Source organism: Engraulis encrasicolus, chromosome 3, assembly GCF_034702125.1.
Source record: "Engraulis encrasicolus isolate BLACKSEA-1 chromosome 3, IST_EnEncr_1.0, whole genome shotgun sequence".
NCBI classification, from domain to species: domain Eukaryota; kingdom Metazoa; phylum Chordata; class Actinopteri; order Clupeiformes; family Engraulidae; genus Engraulis; species Engraulis encrasicolus.
The window spans coordinates 23,843,508-23,858,020 of NC_085859.1; the positions used below are offsets into that span (position 1 = coordinate 23,843,508).

The following is a 14,513-nucleotide window of genomic DNA, read 5'->3' on the forward strand; positions in this document are numbered from 1 at the left end:
ATTGTTTTCTGCCTTAACTGATGTATTGTAGAGGTGTCAAAGAATTGTACTGTCTGTATTGATATGTTGCCTCTCCAGACTTACAAAACGTAACTTTATATCACTATTTTCACCATGTAATTTACATGAAAAAGACTGTTCAAAAAGAAGTTCTTTTGTGAGTTCAGAAGAAACTAGTCTCAAAGCCAAGCATGTATTTAAGATTTAATAATATATGTATAATTGTATGATGTGTGTTATCAAACTCTTTACCAACTATGGGATGCATAATGACAAAAATATAAGTACAGATTATAATATGAATGTGACGTGTGAGAGGAGAAGTGCTCTGTGTGTGTGTTAAGTATGTTATATGTGGATTTTCAAAATTTCTCTTCGGTGAATGATAAATAAAATGACATAAAATGAGTGTTATTCTCTAGTGACTGACTGGACAAGGGCTTGCCAGTGCCATGTTTTTTTTCTCCCCACACTAAGGTAAGGACATAAGGTTAAATTCTGTTTTTCAGGGTGGGAATATACAACTCTGCACAGTGGTATCAAGGTCTGAATGGTATACAATATTATTATTTATGTTATTCTATGGACCATAGTTACTCCTCCTTTCGCCTCTTCTCTCTCCTGTCCACTTCTCTCTCTCACTCTTTCTCTCCTCTCCTCCCCACTCTCTTTGCTTCTCCCTCTCTTCACTCCTCCTCACTCTCCTCTCCTCCTCACACTTCTCTTCTCTTCTCTTCTCTTCTCTTCTCTTCTCTTCTCTATTTGTCTCTTCTCCCTCTTCGCTCCTCTTTTCTCCTCTCCTCTCCGCTTGCATTCTGCGCCACACACACTTCAGGCAGGCTCCTTAATTAACATGTTGTTTTGCATCAAGCAGAGGGAGAAGCACAACCTGTTGTGCATCAATTTACAACATGGTGAAAAGAGACAGAGAGACAGAGAGAGAGAGAGAGAGAGAGAGAGAGAGAGAGAGAGAGAGAGAGACAGAGAGACAGAGAGAGAGAGAGAAAGGAGGGGGACGGCGGATGACAAAAAAAGAGCAGCATGGCTTTAATGCCTTAATGAGATGTTTCATTAAAGAGAGGCCTCCTCAATGACTCGCCTGATCGCCGGCAGAGACGCCAACGGGGGGTTGGGACAAAGGGGTCAGTTGACCCAGGCCCAGAGAGAGAGGGGGGGGGGGGGGGGCAATAATTGGGTCCTCATCACATGTATTGGGGTCGGGAGGGGGTCCTTTCAAATGACTTTGTCCGGGGCCTACCGTTAGCTGTCAGCGGTCCTGCCAGCCCAGTGCGCGGTGAACCTCAGGTATGGGTACTGGGCACTGCAGAGCTCTCCACACAGGAGATAATGTAATTCCTTATTTAGCTACTTGTGATCAAAGGCCTTTGTGTGTGCTGGTGCGGTTGCGGTGCGGTGTGCTGTAGCCAACCTTTATCCCTCCCACAGGGGGAAAAAAATACACATGAAAGGGACACAGAGAAGAGAGCTCAATGGATTCAGGGCCCACTGGCACCTTTATCATGTGAGCCTCGTGAGAGGCTGTGCGTTGTGCGCAATGTGACAGCTCTGCTCTGCCTATTCTATTGCCAGTCTCAGACCTGCAGTCCAGGCTATAGAACAGAGCGCACAAGGCTGCCCTCGCTACGGACATAGACTTGGAATAAATTGTTCATTTTTTTAATATTATTTGTTTGTTCATTTATTTTCAAGGATCGCCCTCTTGAGATTGATCAACTTTTTTTCTAAAGCACAGTGAAATGGCTGGTGTCATAACAATGACTGAAATTCCAAATCATCCGGAAGACCTTAGAAATGAAATGCTGTGTGTGTGTGTGTGTGTGTGTGTGTGTGTGTGTGTGTGTGTGTGTGTGTGTGTGTGTGTGTGTGTGTGTGTGTGTGTGTGTGTGTGTGTGGCCCCCAGGGCCGCTGACAGTATAAAGTCGTCTGAAGGGCCCCCCAGCCCATTACATACAATGTAATAAGGACCCAGTTCTGGGCCCTCTTTCTCCCTGCCCCAGGGCCGCTGACAGCTTTGGCTGGGCCCAGGACAAAGGCAAATGAAAGCCCCCCACCCCCACTCTATACACGGTGTATTGAGGACCCAATTCTCTGCCCCGCTTGTCACTGGGCCAGCTTCCCTACCTGACAGCACCAGGTGGGTGGGAGGTATCACAACCAGCTCTCTCCATTCTCCTTCTCCACGACTGGTACTCTGGACTGCTTATTTTGTCACCTGCATTCACACTCCCCTTGGGGCTGCCTCTTGGCCCTTGTGCTGTGTGGCCCTTAGCACTGTGCTGTGTTACAATGACACAACAATAACGTTCTTGTTGTTTGCTTTTTCAATATTTTAAAAAGACGAAATGGATTACTACAACCCTGTATTACAATGTCTTAACAGGATTCTAACAGCATCTATCCGCAAAATAGGGCCTAGCAAATAACAGCATATATCCGCGCGCATTTAGCTTATTTTACTATGGCAACTCCATCCTTGGAGTCTGGTAGGTCTTAGGACCCAGAGGAAACAAAATATGTCACCATCCTGACAGCACTCCCTGCGCCTCACCTTCCCAGCCTATCCGATGCCGCGATAATTCCCAGCTTTTGGCATGTTGATTGAACCTGCGCGCTGTGTAGCATACTAGCATAAACGATGCCAGATATGTCTCTCTATACGTTACAGTCTCTCATGTGTCTATGGACCATGTTAATTGCCGTGAACGGTCAACTGGGGGAATCTAGACTTAGCGAAAGACCGTATGTGGTGCTACAGAATCAAAACCTGGGTAAGCAACATCCGGAAACAACAGACTGCGCAACCTACAGTGCATCGGCAAACGGCTGTAGGCCCAAACACGCATACAAACACCACCACCTAACCATTTTATTTATTTCTGTTAATGGTATGCTGTGTATGTGCATTTGTGTTTTGCAGTGCTGTTGGTGAGCGTGTTCAGCGTCCTACTGGTCGTGATGATCGTAATGGCGGTATGCGTTTACAAACCTGTGCGTCGACGGTGAAACTGCCCTGCGTCCGTCTCTGGGAACATCATTCATTTGGCGACGGGGGGAGGGGGCAATCGCAAGTGAACCATGCAACCCCACTCTTTTGAGCTGGCTATTTTCTCTCACTATTGGGATATGTGGGAAGTCGGCCAGCCCAGTGGTGTAAATTGTGAATGGACGGTAGCAAAGCTGCATTCAAATAGTTTGCCTTTAAGCCATATGAAATCAAAGATGGGGAATGGGTTATTAAAGTGTCATCCATGGGCTCTGCTCAGCTTGCCTTGCCTGAAGATTGTTTTTGCAATCATTTTTATTGTTCCCCTTTTCAATTGCACTGACAGCAAAATATTGAGTTGATTAAAGTTGTAGCGCATTATTTGATACAGGTTCATAGGGTACAAGCCCTACATGTTTTAGTTTGCTTTTACCACCTTAGATCACTTTCTACTGTTGTTTTCACTTTTATATATAAATTTGTGCACTATATTTTTCGATGAGAACGTATATTATTTATCACACTTATTTGGTATTTATTGTTATTACAGCTTGTTTCTGAATAGATTGCTGTTGTGGAATAAATCTGACATGTTCTATGACATTTGGTTGTTGCATAACTCAGTGGTTTTTAAAGTGGGGGCCGGGGACCCCAGGGGGGCAGGCAACCAAGGGGTGCGTGCTAGGGGGTCCGCAGTAGCCTAGCGCAGCCAGACCCGTACAGCAAAAAGCCCCCGGGAGCAAATTCAATTTGCGGTCGCTAGGGGCGTCTAGATTTCTAGGCTAGGTCCGCAGCAAGTTGGAAGAAAAATTAAATCAAACAAAATAAATAATTTGATAATAAATACACACCAAAATAAACAAAAATAATCCACGCAATATTCTCATTAATTAAGAACCGCATTAATGATTCAAATTAAATTAAAAGACTGGCTGTGAAAGGAGGTGCACAACCCATGTAAGGGGGGCCTTGGCTATAGTACACCAGTATGTGGGGGGGCCTTCCTTGTCATGGTAAAGTTAGGGAACACCTGTCTTATCTTCTTTCCAAATCATTGGGAATGTCCTGTACAACAACCAATATCCAGATACAGCACAGGTAGCGTTTTGACAATGAACAGGGAGACATGAATTATGCTAGAAATGTGTTTATTGTTAATTACTGTGCATTGTTGGTGACAATTTCACCAAAAGTAGGTCAGAGTCTTGACAGTCCCTCAGCGGCTCACTATTCAACACAGTAGTAGCGTACCATGAAACAATTCTCCAGCTAACTGATTAACAGGTTCAAATTAGGTGCCCAGAGGCCCCTGATTCTTTAATCTGTCCTTGCACAGACAAGAAAGCTGTCTCAGGTCCTACCATACCACAAAAAAGTTCAAGACCATACCTGCATCTTACAAGTAAGACTTTTTATCCGTTCAGCAGTATAAGAATAAAACTGGTCTTTGAGTAAAAAAACATGCAAAAACAACCCCCCCCCAATTACTATACCATATTACTACCACCATACCATAGTCAGAAAATTAGCAATTCTGCCCCTGTTTTAGCCACTTGTGCGCTTTTTTATTTTATTTTTTATTTTACTCAGTCAAGCTATGTTTACGTTTCAATTTGAGAAGATAGTAACAATCATTTTTTCTGCAACTGAATTGCTGCCGCACAGTGTTTACGTTTTTAGGCCTGTGTAGGTTTGTAGAAGCACATTGGCTAAACTTGCCTTTATACAGTAGACCATTTGTCTGTGCTGCATAACTAAAGGTATGTGTTCTGTATGTGAAAAGAAGTCCTTTGCAACACCCCCCCCCCCTCATGTCCTACCAAACCCTCTCTTCTCTGACATGCCCCCATGCACCACCACCAGTCAGTCATATCAGCACCCCGTAGTTCAAACATGTTTGTTCTGTCATTAGTGCCGTGTGCAAAAGGTGTCGAGAGGAGCTGAGAGCCCATCCTCCTAACGCAGAGCCATGGCAACAGAGTGCATCCATGGACCGCACCACACAGCATGCCGCTCTTCAGCCATGTTATGTCAATGGAAGGGGGGTGAGGGGGGGTGCATCACGTCAGCTCCAGAATCTCAAGGGCCTTTCCTAAGCAAGTATCTTGCATTAGTACATGTGCACTCTCTACACTTGCTTGGCCTTGGCGATGGATTAGGCCAACGCAGTATGTTTGTGGACATACGTGTGTGTGTGTGTGTGTGTGTGTGTGTGTGTGTGTGTGTGTGTGTGTGTGTGTGTGTGTGTGTGTGTGTGTGTGTGTGTGTAACTGATTAGTAAATGGTTGCTCTTACGGCATGCTGAAATGAAGTTTGGGGTGCTGTCCTCTTTTGACCCAAATATGTTTGTGAAATTGTATTGTTTTAATGTAATGTTGTCTACTTAATGAAAATTAAGTAGTTACTACCATTATGTATTTCCACGCAACTCAGAGTACATCAGCTGTAAACACACAGATGAATCTAAATTGTAGCACTGATCCACAAACACCTTTGATAGATGTAATAATTCTGTAATGCAACATCTTGGTAACATTTTTCGTGGAAATACATGGGCAGTCATGGGTAAGTGGTTAGGGCGTCAGACCCAAAGGATGCCGGTTCGACTCGCGACCCGCCAGGTTGATGGGGCAGTAATTAATAAGGTGCTCGTCTCCTCCATGACTGAGGTACCCTGAGCATGGCACTGTCCCACCGCACTGCCCCCTTGGGGCGCCACTTGGGGCTACCTCCTTGCACGGGTGAGGCATAAATGCAATGCATTGCAATGCAAACTCTGGTGGGCTTTCGCTTCTCTTTCATGTTCATCAGCTTACGATATGTACTTGCATTGTACATACCTACAGGGGTTGGACAAAATACCTGAGACACCTGTCATTTTAGTGTGGGAAGTTTCATGGCTCAAGTGGACCAGCCTGTTGGCCAATCTTCATTAATTGCACATTGCACCAGTAAAGTGAAGTGGGGAGTTTCAATTAGCAGGGTAAGACTAAGAGCACAGTTTTGCTCAAAATTTTGCAGCGCACCAAGAATTTCTCATTTTTGAGCTCTGATTCGTCACCCATAATGTTGTGTGCATCATTTTGAGCAAAACTGTGCTCTTACCCTGCTAATTGAACCTGTACACTTCACTTTGTTGGTGGAATGTGCAATTAATGAAGTTAGGCCAAAAGGCTGGTCCACTTGAGCCATGAATTTTCCCACACTAAAATAACAGGTGTCTCAGATATTTTGTCCAACCCCTGTAGATATATACAGTAGTGCAAGTCCATAATGTTATGTGTTGTTACATACTTGTTACGCTGTACAATTAATGTAACAGCACAGTAATATGAAGTATAACGATATGTTTTCTTCCTTTCATCTATACATATTTGAGACATTTTATTTATTTATGATGCATATTCCATGTTTTTACATGCATATTCAATTCCAGTTTTGTCATTGGTGTTCCTCCATACTCCACAGAGATCATCCCTGCTCAATGACAGCCAGAAGTCAGTGCATGACCACACACAGTAGGCTACTGTCATATACTTCATGTGACCTGGTCAAGGTTCAGGATAAAGGCTGATTCAGGTTTTTGACTGAGAGTGGTGCATGCTTGAAATCCTCGTTTTTCCTGTCATGTATTCCATGGAAGAGCTATGTTTTGACCATCAAGGTGTTACTCAGATTCAGAACATGAGCACACACAGTAGCCTACTGTAATATCTTCATGTTGGCTTAACTGGGTTACCATGCACAGCTCTGATGTGGTACCTGTTCTGGCTGGTGCTTTGCTTTGTGCAGGGTGCAGATGGCTGGATCGAAGTGTGGGTAGTGGTGATGATGAGGGCTATGTTTAGTCCACTGCCATGTCCAGCCATTCCAGTTTCTCAGAAAACATAAACAGCGGAGAGAATATGACATTAACTCATTCATTCTGTCTTTCACAGATGGTCGACAGGTTGTGTGAGTGTGTGTGTGTGTGTGTGTGTGTGTGTGTGTGTGTGTGTGTGTGTGTGTGTGTGTGTGTGTGTGTGTGTGTGTGTGTGTGCATGTGTGTGTGCGTGCATGCGTGTGCATGTGTGTGTGTGTGCGCGCGCGTGCGTGCGTGTGTGCGTGCGTGCGCGTGTGCGTGTATGTGCAATCGGGTCAGTTGTCCGGGGCAAAGACTTGGGTCAAAATGGCTGCAACACACACACTGTAGGTCCATGTGTTTTAAAACAGATTTTCCATGTTATGTGAAAGCCTTTTTAATATTTTTTTTCAGGTCTCAGAGTGCCTCTGCTTTTTCCTCCCTTTTCTGGACTTGGACTTCACCCGGTACTGATGAGCACAGTCTCTTGAGCGCTTTATGGCTGGCTAATGATGAGGGTCAATGGGTTGTTTGTTCAAAAAAGGTTGAGAACCACAGATCTACACTGTCTTTCATTTTTAAGTATATGTCACCAGGGGCGTAGTAGCAAATTGCGGGGCGGGCCCTGGGTGCATCCCAATGTGTGTCCTTGCCTCCTCCACATATCTACATGAATCAGACACTCGTCCCGCCTCCTGGCCCCTCCTCCGTGGAGAAAACGATAAAGTTTCCCCGCTGTCAGCCTCGCCACAACATTTCATTCACCATCCCAATTGCAAATGAGAAAAAGACTTTACAATTGAGCTTTTGCAAGATATTGAAATATAATGCTGTTGTCAGTGATGTCATCATGACGAGAAGCAAGTGGAGGAGGCAAGGTCACATATTGGGATGCACCCCCTATGTACAATCAGCTCTGGACCCCTCTCAGCAGTATATCTACACGAATCAGACACGGTGTGGGCCCCATACAGTACATGGGGCCCTGGGGCCCTGGTAACTCAGTCACACTTTACGCCCCTGTGCGCCACCCCTGTATATCACACATGACATGAAACTTTTGAGATGGTGAGTCAGTGAACTGAAAACAAAATCTCTGAAGGCAAATTAACTGAATAAAGTTTTCCCTCAAATGGAGTGCAACATTTGTGAGGCCGAAGGCAGATAAGCAAGCAAAAAAACAAACAAACAAACAAAAAGATAGGAAATTTAAACAGAATTACTGTTTCCCAAATAGTGTCCCCAAAACAATGAGTAGGCCTTCATCAAAAGTTCAATGTTTGAGTCAGCTTATCCAATACCGAACTAAGATCTGAAACTCCTATGCACAGCCAGGTTCCAGGTGCTGGTGAAGTGCAGTCATCAGTAATCCACAGTAGACAAGAAAGATCACCGCACACTGGTGGACTTGATTTTGCTGATTAATCAAATAAAAAGCAGCAAAATCAAGTCCAGCAGTGTGCGGTGATCTTTCTTGTTTACTATAGTCAAAAATGCTGTTGTTCTACTTTCTAACACCTGTTGCAATGTCTGCACGTTGATTGCCAGGAATATTTTGGATTGTATCCATACTGGCCTGGAAACACTATGTAGGCTTTTGTTGGTTGGTTTTTCAAGGTCAGCACATCTTCATGGCAGCATCTTTATGGCTGTAAGGCATTTCTTTTATTGTTATTTTCCTTTGCATAACATGACATGGTCTGTGTTTTTGGTCTGGGTCATCTTAGGCAGTGGTTCTTAACCAGGGGTGCGCCAGAGATTTCAAGGGGTTCACGGTATTTTGTTTGTGTTGAGGTTGTGCCCAAAATTCTGCAAGCAAACATTATAATCAGGCCCTCGTGCAAAGTAAATAATCACTTAAAACACAACTTGTCTTGAGCACAGGTAAGGGGGTTAAGGTTAAGAACCACTGATCTAAGGAATGAGACTTAAACCCAGTGTTATATCTAGCTTACCCAGAGTTACGTGTATAGTAGAAAAAGCATCATATCCTCCATGCTCCTGTATCTCATCATCTGGTGCGTCAATGCGAAGGACTCACGTAGTTCAAGGAAAGAAGGAGGATATCCGGAGCAACTCAGACATGGATGTTCAACTTTTATTTGTAAAGGTGAGAATGGCATCTTGACAAAAGTCAAGTCTTCAACTTTAGTCTTAGGTCACACCCACACACAAACACCTTGCCATTTCACGAGAACAGAGAACCGTGATAACTAAAGTTGTATTCAATTTCCATGAAATGAACACAGAATGAGCGCACAGGAAAGCACACACACACACACACACACACACTGGAGATGACAGTTTTGTGATAACTATTAGTTCTATTCAATCTCCACAGTTGATCAGGTACAGAGAGTGACGGTGCAGGACATCACACACAAGTACACGCACACGTACACGCACACGCAGGGGCGTAGCAGCAACTTCTAGGGCCCTATGTACAGTCATCTCCAATGGGCCCTACCAGCCATATACTGTATTTTCATAAATCGGACTGTGTGTGGGCTCCCTATATACATGGGGCCCTGGTGACTCAGTCACACTTTACCCCCCTGTAGACACCCCTGCACACACACACACACACACACACACACACACACACACACACACACACACACACACACACACACACACACACACAGGTCATCCAGCTGTAGTCTCGCAAAATGTACACCCACGCCCCTACACACACACGCACACACACGCAGATGCAGATGCACACACACACACACACACACACACACACACACACACACACACACACACACACACACACACACATACACACCTCAGCGGATACAAATGCAAGCCCACGGACATATAGAACGACACAAATATTTAACACAGAGCAACACAGACCTCAGAACGCCACACAAAGACTAAGTGCAACATGGATCTCAGAATGGCAACAGCTGAGTGTGTGAGTGCATTTCTCCTGCTGGCGTTCATCACCATTGTCCAGGCCAGATCGGCTCCATTGCAGTTATTTGGGGCTCAAGGAGGTCATGCTTTTTTCGTTATTTCCTCCGAGGCGGATGATGTCTTCAATAAGTCTTCTGACTTGCTGCTGTACAGGATTTATGATGATGGAGACCTACTTCTGGTCAACTGCTCACAGCCAGACGTCCCCCAACCAGATGGCTACGACATCACCTGTGAAGGGAACCGTTTCAGATTAAACAACCTCGCCATGTCCCAGACTGCAGACTACAGGGTGGAAGAACGGACAGAAAGCAGACCAATTGGAAGCGTCGTCTACTCTCTTACCGTCTGCGTGGTAGATGGACGGTAGCCTTGCAAGCCATCCATGTACTTCCGCCAAAGGATTGGCTCATAAATATGAACTGAAATGGTAGTATTATGGGATGTTCAGGACCAGGCTAGATGGACGGGCTTCTTTTGTATATTTTAGAAATGGAAGCACTGTGCTGTGCAGGTCTGATTCGACTGTGGCGAATGACAGCAGTGTGCGACTGTATGAATATGACCGTTATGATTTTGACCGTTATGATTACAACACAGATTCGACTCTGGTCCTGGACACCAGCTCCTCTCTGGAGCCCCTGGTGCCACACCTACAGGGCAGGCTGCAGGTGGACCCCAACAGCTCCGTGGTTACACTGGCAGGGATTGGACACAGTGAAACATACAGATGCGCAAGGTGGAGAAGGGGTCAATGTGACGAGGTTAACTTCCAGTTGGTGGTGCCAGCTACCCAAGTTACAGCCACTCGTGAAAAGGAGAATGTCACTCTTCCTTGCACTTTCAGAGGTGATATTCCTGAACAAGTGCAGTGGTCTGCACATACTAAGCTGGGCACAATCATCAGCAATCTGACCCACCCACGGGAAGGGTTGTGCATGCTGAATGGAAGCCAATCTGGGAATTATTCCCTGTTCATGTCCTCGTTGTCCCAGCAACATGCTGGGTTCTACATGTGTAAGCGTCGTGAGTTAGTTTTAAGTAAAATCTGGCTCTCAGTGTGTATTGAACTGTTACCTGTGAATGTGACTTTCTCTCATGGTGAAAGTGTCCGTCTTGATGCATATGTGAATGACTCTAAGAATCTGATCAAGGTCCAGTGGTTTCGTCAGAGAGGTATACATCCACAGATGCAGATTATAGAGTCTATGGACATGAAACAAGCCCAGTTCTTCGATGTGAATGATGTGCGTATGCCTGAGGATCTGGTGGCCAGAGTGGCAGAGTTCAACTCCAGCATGTCTCTGAACTTCTCCAACCTCACAGCAGAGGACAGTGGAGTGTACACTTGGAGAGTCTTAAGAACACATATGAATGACTTAATTTGCTATGAGGGGAGCATCCGTCTTCTGTACAGGCATCCGTTTGGGGTGCACTCTCCGTTCTACAAAGCATACGGTCCACTGCTGGGCTGTGCACTGCTGGGGCTGCTGTGATCTGGATCAAGCTGAGGTGGAGAAAAGGAGAGGAGACTTCTAGACATCATGATCAGAGCAGAGAGCAGCAGCCGCAGCAGAGTGGAGATGGAGATCTCACTAATAATGTGGAGGAGGCCGAAGACAGTGTCTGAACTCAACACACTTCTTGTGTGTGTGTGTGTGGTGTGTGTGTGTGTGTGTGTGTGTGTGTGTGTGTGTGTGTGTGTGTGTGTGTGTGTGTGTGTGTGTGTGGTCTGTGTATACAGCTCCAGGCCACTTTATTAGAATAGCATGAAAAAGTTGATTTATTTCCATAATTCCATCAATAATGTTAAACTGTCATGGATTGTAGATTCATGGCCCAGTTGTTCAACTATTCCAATCATTCAATTTTTTCTTTTTACATATTTTGGCCTTCCAGTTAAAAAAACCCATGAATTGGGGAATTCGCATCATTAGAATATTGTAATAAAATCACAATTTTCTTCATCAAAATTCGGTTCACATCAAATCAGTTGAAATTTGGTACTTTCTACATAACATGCAATGTTCAATACTTGGTTAGGACTCTCTCTGTCTTAATCAATGCCATGATGCGTTTAACATTGAAGTCAATGGCAGAAACAGTGCATGGGAGTTATGGAAGCCCAGATATCCTTGATGCTTTGCTGTCAGCTGTTCTTGTTTGTTGACTTGGTGTCCCACACTTCACTCTCCAATATACCCGTAGATTTCCATGCTACGTTTTGGTGTTAACTCACCAGTTTAATTCTAACTCACCAGAAATAAAACCCCATTCATTTTCAATGGGGTTTCATTTCTGGTGATTTAGAATTAAACTGGTGAGTTAGCGCCAAAACGTGGCATGGAAATCTACAGGGTATATTGAAGAGTGAAGTGTGGGACACCAGGTCAACAAACAAGAACAGCTGACAGCAAAGCATCAAGGATATCTGGGCTTCCATAACTCCCATGCACTGTTTCTGCCATTGACTTCAATGTTAAATGTTTGGACAGAGAGAGTCCTAACCAAGTATTGAACATTGCATGTTATGTAGAAAGTACCAAATTTCAACTGATTTGATGTGACACGAATTTTGATGAAGAAAATTGTGATTTTATTACAATATTCTAATGATGCGAATTCCCCAATTCATGTTTTTTTTTTAGCTGGAAGACCAAAATATGTAAAAATAAACAATTTAATGATTGGAATAGTTAAAAAACTGGGCCATGAATCTATAATCCATGACAGTTTAACATTATTGATGGAATTATGGAAATAAATCAACTTTTTCATGCTATTCTAATAAAGTGGCCTGGAGCTGTACTGTACATATAGCAAATCGTTTACACGTTTACATTACTTCTTTATGTGTTGACATGCTTTGTTTTAAATGCTGACACCCCTTGTTTATGATGCATGCTATGAAGGTTTTTTTTTAGGCCATATTCATATAGGTTTGCTTGCATACTGTTTTATTTAATGTGTACCTATAAAGCCTATGAAACAGTTTATTTCATACATGTGTTTCAGAATTTGGTTATAATTTGTTTATAGTAGGCCGTTTGTCATAGATGTTTTTACGTGTCAAAAATCTCTTATCCATCATTTACATTATTGAATTAATATACAGTATAGTTTGCTATTCATGATGTATTAAGTATTTCCTGTGTTCTTTTTCTTTAATTTACCTAAATATTCATTTTATTTGTACTTTTTTCTTTATTCTGTAACTTGACAAGGCCATAATTTGTGCTTTTACACATTTCATACAATAAAGACAGATCACATGGTAAAATCTTCTGTGTTTGTATTTCTTTGCGATTTCTATGTGTGTGATTGTGTGTGTGCGCGTGTAAGTGCATTTGTAACTGTGTGTGTGACTGATACAGGAAAGGAGAAAGAAATGGATAGAGAGATACATACAGAGTGGGGACTACAGCACCGTACTGTGCTTTTAGACAGGTGGGAAAAAATGGTATTGTTACCAGTAATCATATATTAATCTATGTTCTTGATTGTGCTCATTCTCTTTTATACAGAATGTTTAAAAATGTTTCCACACTACGTTACTGTAAGTTTAACAAATACACCTTTTAATTGTTTTGTCTCCACATCCCCTAATCTGATCTTATAACTGCTGACAATACAAATCACATGCAATACACACACACACTTCTCTTTGACAGGAAGGAGGCATGTGAAAAAATTAGATGGATTAGATAGGAAACTAAGCAGAGGCTGAACAGACGCCTGAAACACACACACACACACACATGCACAATGCCGTGAATCGTGATGCGCTACATAGCCTACTTCAGTTCAATGCTGACTTACTAGTCCCACGTCTTGAAAACACCATATTGGGCAACACACACTCACACACGCATGCACAAGGAAATTACATAGTACTTATTATTACGTATCTATTATACAACCATACCACACATTGCAGGAATCCACATCCACATTTAAACTCATATCTTGTCCTACAGCTAAAGGCTATTTTCTGCACTATGTTTTTACTTTATTTTTTATGTATCGATTCATTCAATTATTCTTGAGTGTCTGTGTCTACTGACAGAGGAGCAGTGGAGGTTTTATCTGCTCAGGAAGACAGCAGTGTGTGTGTGTGTGTGTCTGCGCTTGTGTGTGTGTGTTTTGACCAACTATCATTTGTGCACCATGTACACATCATCAGTGGAGTGTGAGCGTGTTCATGTGTGTGTGTGTCTGCACATGCGTGCATGTGTAAGCATATGTGCGTTTTGAACAACTGTCATTTGTGCATCATGTGCACGACAACAGTGGAGTGTGTGTGTGTGTCACTCTGTACACATGCGTGCGTGCGTGCGTTTGTGTGTTGACTGACTGTCATTTGTGCATCATGTGAATGCACAACAACAGTGGTGTGCGTGTGAAGCCCTTATGTATCTTCTCATTACAGTGTATGCATTGGATTTGGGGCCCTTTCAAATGTCTGTCCTGAGCACACACACACACATACACACGTGCACAAACACGCTTCTCATCAGTGTTGCCAGATGGAAAATGCTGAATTATCGTACCAAAACCTCAGAATTATCGTTTTTAGGGGCTTTTTGGGAGGAAATTATTGTACAAGACCCAAATTGCTGTTTCAAGGCATCTAAATGAACTGAATGACAACTCCAAAATCATCGTACATCATGGTATTTTTGATCGTACAGAGGACAAAATTATGGTACGAACACGATAATTATCAAACATCTGGCAACACTC

At 43.5% G+C, this 14,513-nt stretch overlaps 1 long non-coding RNA gene across 1 annotated transcript; it reads left to right on the top strand.

Annotated features, from left to right (window-relative positions):
- Positions 1-2,541: 2,541 nt before the first annotated feature.
- On the top strand, positions 2,542-3,605 carry LOC134445296 (uncharacterized). Its single transcript, XR_010034219.1, has 2 exons — positions 2,542-2,789; positions 2,939-3,605. It is a non-coding gene; the product is annotated as an uncharacterized LOC134445296 (long non-coding RNA).
- The last annotated feature ends 10,908 nt before the right edge of the window (positions 3,606-14,513 follow it).